A 7,932-nucleotide genomic window follows, 5' to 3' on the forward strand; every position below is an offset into this window, starting at 1 on the left:
TTAAGAATTATAGACACGACTTTCTTTGGTGAGCTTGTTTTTATATATTGGGTCTATCCTATACATCCCGATCATCATTTTCATTCTCCTTGCAAAAGTCAATGAATGAAAAATATTTTCTTCATCTATGAAAATATTTAGATATAAATTATTGTTGATAATAAAAATATTTTTCATTGGCTAATTATTTCAAGTGATACAAACGATAATTTTTAAGAAATTATTATTTAAATCATTCATTTTCTACGAAATAAACAGAGACTAAAAGAAGATATATGAAAGGAGCGTGGCTGAACATGGAGATTTGAACTCAACCAAGTGAACGGGAAAAGCTAGGGACATGAGGGAAGGCCTTCTTTCATTTCTTTAGCCTTAGTGAGATAAACAATTGCGCCAACCAATGTTGCCTCCATCGACCTCAAGGACTAGCATCATGAAGTCTACACAAGGTTGGTGCGAAATACCAATTCAAGACGTATGCACTTATGACATAATAGTGTCATATGAGATAAGTATTATATTCTTTATTGGGGGTATTCACTATAAGTCATTCTAAACCACTCATGATTAGTAATTCCTTATGTATCATGTGAGATAATTACTAGATTCTCTACTGGGGCCATTCACCACAAGATTCCTTTTGTATCATATGAGATAAGCACTAGATTCTTCTTTAGGGCCATTCACCATAGCTTATTCTAAACCTCTCGTGATTGTGATCATCAATTCATTGTGTTATATGAGATAAGTACTAAATTCACCATTAGAGCCATTCACCACAAGTTGTTATAAATCTCTTGTGATTAGCGGTTTCTTGTATGTCATATGAGATAAGTACAAGATTTTCTATTGGGGTTGTAAGTACTAGATTCTCCGTCGGGCTATTCACCATAAGTTGTTCTAAACTCTCTCATGATAAGCAATTCCTTGTGTGTCATGATAAAAGTACTAGATTTATTCTAAACCTCTCATGATACCGCATTCACCACAAGTTATTCCAAACCCCTCATGATCAACAATTCTTTGTCTGTCATATGAGATAAGTACTAAATTCTCCATTGGGGCCATTCAGCATAGGTTATTCTAAACCCCTGTGATCGGCAATTCCTTGTGTGTTTTATGAGATAAGTACTTGATTCTCCATTGGAATTCTTCATCACAAGTTATTCTAAACCTCTTGTGAACGACAAGTCCTTGTGTGTCATATGAAATAAGTACTAGATTCTCCATTAAGGCTATTTATCACAAGTTATTCTAAACCTCTCGTGATACTAGATCCTCCATGAGAATCATTTGCCATAAGTTATTCTAAACCTTTCGTGGTCGGCAATTCTTTGTGTGTCATATGATATAAGTACTAGATTTTCTATTGGGGCCATTTACCACTAGTTATTCTAAAGCTCAAGTGATCACTTTTGAAAATATGTCTTTAGTTTGAGCCCAAAAGAAAGTTCCTAATTTAAGTAGGTTTCTTATTTTGAATATGTTTCCTAATTAAATGGTTTCCCATTTGGAGAAGGTTTCCTATTTTGGATGGGGAAAATGCCACAAAGAAAATCCAAACTTTGCATATTATGACACATTTACCTTAAATTATATTTTGTAACACCAAAACCCTACTTATACCCATATGATACATCCACCCAAAAAAAAAATTTGTGACATAAAAACCTAAATTTATGTCACGTATTTATTCCAAACTTTTTTTTTTTTGTGGCACCAAATTTTAGGGACATTACACAGATTTAAGTTTTGGGTTTTTTATGTCGTAAGAAGTTTGGGGTAAATGTGTCGTACTGTATAAGTTTGAGATAATGTGTCACATAAGTACAAGGTTTGGGTTTTTGGTGTCACAAAAAGTTTGGGGTAAATATGTCACCGTAAGAAAAGTTTGGGGTTATTGCCTATAAATAAGAAGTGGATGTTCTTTGTAAAAATTATCAAAGATGACCTTCTACTTGTGAATCACACTTGAATATTTCCAAGAATGTTGAAGCAAATTGAATCTTGTGGTAAGATTTGTGTAATTATTTCGTGAGGAATTATAGGATTATACACTGTATGAGTTATTGGATATAATTGGGGGTTGGGAAACACTAAGAGTATTTGAGTGACTAAATTGTAGTTGTAATATCTATTGTATTGCTTGATTTATATTAAAAGTTTTTATTGCTCTCCTTGTGGATGTAGGTTACCACGATCGAATCATGTAAACGGTGTTCAATTTATTTCATCATTCTATTTATTTTATTGTTCGATCACTTGCTTTTGCAACAATTTGTATCAAAGTTAGATTCGATTGAGTTGAAGTAAATTGACAATGACAAAAGAAGGAAAAGTGAGGATCGACAAATTTTATAGGAAGGATTTTGACTTCTAAAATATGCAAATTGAAGATTATCTTTACCAGAGAAATTTGCTCTATCCCCTGTTTGGGGAGAAGTCAAAGTCGATGAAGCAAGCTAAATGAGAATTGCTAGATAGACAAGCGTTAGGCGTTTTCGGCTGACGTTGACTCGTAACATTACGTTTAACATTGTAAACAAGAAGATTATTGTGGGACTAATGGAAGCCCTATTGGACATGTACAAAAGCTCCTTTCTATGATCAACAAAGTCTACTTGATGTGACGTTTGTTGAGCTTGAAGATGAGTGAAAGTAAGTCAATTGCTAATCATATCAACAAATTCAATGTGATCGTAAGTCCATTGAGTTCAATTGATATTAACTTTGATGATAAGATACGTGTTTGATTATATTATTCTCATTGCTTGATAGTTGATACCACCGTTACTACCGTTAGTAATTCCTTTGGGTCAACAAGATTGACATTTGATAGATTCGATATTTGATTCTAAGTGAGGACATTTGTAAAAAGAATATGCCGAATTCGTATTCGCTGCTTTAGTAGGTGAAAATAGAGGAAAACTAGTACACATATTAACAAGAGTAGTATAAACTTAAACAAACGAAATCTAGATAAGACTAGTGGTGTTGTCCTGTTGGAGTTGTGGCAAGACAAGGCATCTTAAAAGGAAATATCTTAAGCTGAAGAATGAGAAAGGTAAGGGAATTAAAGTTGAGTCTACTAATAATGTGTGTCATATGAGATAAGTACTAGATATTCCATTGAGGCCATTCACCACTAGTTATTTTAACCTATTGTAATCGACAATTCCTTGTGTGTCATACAAGATAAGTACTATTTTTCATTGCGCCATTCACCATAAGTTATAAACCTCTCATGATCAACAATTCCTTGTGTGTCATATGTGATAAGTACTAGATTCTCTATTGATGCCATTGACCACAAGTTATTCTAAACTCTCGGATCGGCAATTTCTTGTGTGTCATGTAGGATAAGTATGGATTCTCTATTGAAGCCATTCACCACAAGTTATTCTAAACTTTTGTGATTGGCAATTCTTTGTATCATATGAGATAACTATAAGTACTAGATTCTCTATTAGAGCCATCACCACTAGTTATCCTAAACCTCCCATGATACTAGATTAATCATTTGGGGTATTCACCATATTCATTCTAAACCTCTCGAGATTAACAATTTCTTATGTGTATATCACATAAGTACTAGATTCTCCATTGAAACAATTCACCACAAGTTATTCAAATCTCTCGCAATCAGCAATTCCTTGTGTGTTACATTAGATAATTACTAGATTTTCCTTTGGGGCCAATCACCACACATTATTCTAAACCCCTCGCGATCGGCAATTCCATGTGTGTCATGAGATAAGTACTAGATTCACCCGTGATGCTAGATTCTTCATTGGGGCCATTTACCACAAGTTATTATCAACCTCTCGTGATCGGCAATTTCTTGTATGTCATATGAGATAATTACTAGATTCTCTATTGAGACTATTCACCATAAGTTATTCTAAACCTTTTGTGATTCCTTGTGTGTAATATGAGATAAGTACTAGATTCTCCATGGAGCCCTTCACCACTAGTTATTCTAAACCTCTTCTGATACTAGATTCACTGGGGCCATTCACTACAAGTTATTCTAAACCCCTCATGATTGGCAATTCCTTGTGTGTCACATAAGATAAGTACTAGATTCTCCATTGGGACCATTCACCACAAGTTATTCTAAATCTCTTGCAATTAGCAATTTTGTGTGTCATGAAATTTTACAACTCACCCTAACCTCGGCTCAATCTCCAGATTAAATCCCTTTCAGAGAAAAATCATTTCCTGAATCAATACTTGTCCATTTATCCTCACATTTCAGTATATTGCTCCTCAAGATGTCGTCTACAACTCTTATCAAGGACATGAGATCAAATTCGGATTGGATAATTTCACAAAATTCATAGAATCACAAAGGATCAACATAACATTTTCCAGATCTAGTATCTTTGGAGAAAATGGTTTCACCAACAAATACTTGTCCGTTTTCCTCAAATTTTGATATGTTAATCTTAAAGAAGTCCTCTACAACTTTTATCAAGAAGTCGAAGTGAGATTCCAACTAGAAAATTGCATGCAGCGCACGAAATCACCAAAGGTCGGACTGTTCCTACATGCAACAACTCACTTGGAAAACTACCACCATTCACTCGAGTTTCCAGCATTCAACATCACAACCACAGCAAGAAAAGTGTAGGCTAACGGACTCTACTTGCCTCTAGTCCAAAGGAAATCGCAGCAAGCACGACAGCGGGACAAGGCGGGCTCGACGGCGGCAACTGAGGCAGACGCACGGCGGCAACCGGTCTCCTTCTTCTCTTCTTCTTCGCACGCCGCTCGGTTTCCCTCTCTCACATGACAACTCTCTCTCTCTCTCGGCTTTCTCTCCCCATGCGACAACCCCTCGCTCACTCCGCCCCCTCCTTTTCTTTCCCCTTCATCATTAGCAATCATTTGATTTGCATGGCATTAGACACTTGGCTAATCTCTCTAGCCACTTGTCATTTTTCTCATGCAAGTTGATGGGCTCAATGGGCCGGACCTCTCCTCCTTAGGTCGGCTACTTCATGGGCTCGGGCGGGGTTTGGTCAGCCGAATGGTGGGTAATTGTGGGCTGTCTTGGGCTGATTTGGTCCTCAAATACCCAGCCCACAATTATTCCTAATAATCCACCTTAATTCCCACTTATATAAATACCTAATTACACTTATTCACTTGGCCATAAAAATTTGTAATATAAATCAATGAAAATCCAGCTTATAAAGTTCATGGTCAAGAACAAAATTTCCTTATCAATTTATCCTCTAATACAAATTCTTAATCACACATGAACATAGGGATATATTTCCAACCGAATAATTGTCCATTAAATGCTCGGCCTAGATTAAATTATAATCTATTAGCCAATGGCCATAACATAGTCCGATGGCGCTTCCATCACCTATTCATAGTTCATAGGATATCTAGAGGTTGTCATGAATTTTAGGATGCCACACGACTCCCGGGCATCATTGACCCGAGGGTCCAACGGCAACAATTAGCATCTTAATTTCCAAAACACTTTTCAATGCAATGAAAAAAGTCTCTTGAGTCTCATCACATCTCAATATTGCATGATACGCTGGATGCCAATATCATCATGCCTCATAACTGCTCAAGATGCATTTACCTTTGGGACAAATTGAGCAAATTCGGAACAAAACAGCTCAAACCTCACAATGCACAGTTTTAGAAACAATTTCGGAATAACCCCTAAATGAACTCAGAAAATTCTGAAATTTGGATATGTTATAAAGAAGACCTAAAGGAAAATGTTTCATGCAGAACACTAAGTCAGATTCATTGTATATCAAGAGAAGTAATCGCTATACTCTTTACTGGCATTCTGTAATGGCTTTCAAATTTAACATTTACTAGGAAAATCGTTTTACTGACCAAACATTGTCCATTTATTCTCAAATTTTGATATGTTATTTCTAGGATGTGTCCTACAACTTTAATTAAGGGTTTGAAGTCTAATTCTGGCTAGATAATTACAGAAAGTTCATGGAGTCACCGAAGGTCAAACTGTTCTCTACAAAACAGCTTACTGTTTTCAATAGGTACACTTCTACCTTCATATTTTTACATTCATATGGCTATAGCTAGATGTCACACTCAATCTAATGGATGTTATCTTAAGTAAAATGGTTCCTTTCCATATTTTCATCATTATAAATCAAAGCAACACAAATAAAAAGACTTTCTATCTATATTTCTCTAAAACAGAATCTTCATATACGGTTTTTCTCCATTTCTAGCTTAGTCCAACCATTTGTTTCTCTACCAATCTCCTTTACAACACTTCAAGTCTCTTCCACAGCATCTAAGAGTACTTGCAATAGGTTTGTTTTTTTTTAACAAAGAAACCTTCCACAGCTCGGCTCAAAGCATATATTCATCCGTAAGCTCACTCATCTCAACATACACCTCATTTCTTCACTTGGCAAGCATCACTTCACTTTGCTCAATCAAAAAAGCCAACTTTCACTAAATTTTTTAGACATGCAAGACCCTAATACAACAAGCAATGACTTCTAACTTCGATCTAGTACTCATCAAGCTCAATCCAACACAACACAACAATAATACATTTAATCCTCCACAAAGCACTCAATCTTCATCTCAATCATCCAAAACCCAACATGCAGTTTCCATTTTAGCATTTCCTCAAATCTACCAGCACTTCACCAGATAATCACGGCATACAAAGACATAGATCAATGAACTTCCACTTGCCTCACTCCTAAGCTCAATCGACAACCGAACGGGAAGCTCGCAGTCTTTGAACGCAGCTCAACGGCGGTGAAGACTAGCGGCGTCGACGATGGCAGCACCTTGCTCGACGGAAGGGCGACCTCCTTCTTCCTCACGCCGTGCACTCGCCGCTGCTTGCACTTCTCTCGCTCCCGCCCTCTCAATCGCTCACTCTCTCTCTCTCTCTCTCAAAATTCCGCTCGCTCACTCTCTCTCTTTCTTCTCGACTAATCCACCCATTTTGCTCCTTGCTTAATTGGTTAATTCATTTTTCTTGCATGCAGGTTATTTGGTGGCATCACCAAACGAAGCCAGCTCGAGCCCTTGTGGCTGCTTGTGGAGGTTTAGCTGCCAAGTGTTCCTTGCACTCGGTGGATGGGTGGCACTCCTTGGTTGGCTGCATGGGTCAACTAATTGGGTCAATAATTCTACAATTCGGTGGCAGCAGGAAATGGTGACACCTCACACGTCCATGCAAGTGACGCCTCCTTGCTCGAGCCTCCCTCATGCGCTGTCCACCAATTGTGATTTACGTGGCACTGAGTCAATGAATTTTCCATTTTGTTGACTCACTTGCCGACCAAATGAAGGGGAACTCGGCGGCTTGGTTCCCATGCGTGCACGTCCTCCATGCATGGCCGAATTTCTTCCTTTTGACTCTTAATTTCAGCATGTGCAAGTGCTAAAAATAATTACTAACGTGGCTGCATGAGGTCGCTGTTGAGAAATCTTCAAGTGTTTTGAAGTTGACAAAACGTTTCCATCGGCCTAGTCGAAGGCTTGCGGACTCTGCTATTTAAAGTTCAAGACCTCCCGACACCCATACTCAAGAACCAAAGTCTATCCTCATTGAGCGCCTCTAATCCGTTGAAGAAAGGCTATCCGTAACCGGATGTTTCGTTAAGGATTTAACCTTATCAACTGGAGAAGATCTCGTGGCTGGAAAAGACATAACGGAGTCCTTTGATTGGTCGAAGATTGACTCGATAATTGAAGATCCGGTGATTGCCTAAATATTATTGGCAGGTTCTACTTATGGAAACCGAGATCCTGATTGTATGGGCGAACAAGATTGATGGGCTATTGACACGTTCCTTTAATAGCTCGGATAATCTTCCTAATTGATTCCGTCCAACGGGTAGATTGGAGGAATTCTTTTGTAAGTGCCAACGGATATGATGGCATAAAGAGTATATAAGG

Source organism: Eucalyptus grandis, chromosome 9 (genome assembly GCF_016545825.1).
Source record: "Eucalyptus grandis isolate ANBG69807.140 chromosome 9, ASM1654582v1, whole genome shotgun sequence".
Classification (NCBI taxonomy): domain Eukaryota; kingdom Viridiplantae; phylum Streptophyta; class Magnoliopsida; order Myrtales; family Myrtaceae; genus Eucalyptus; species Eucalyptus grandis.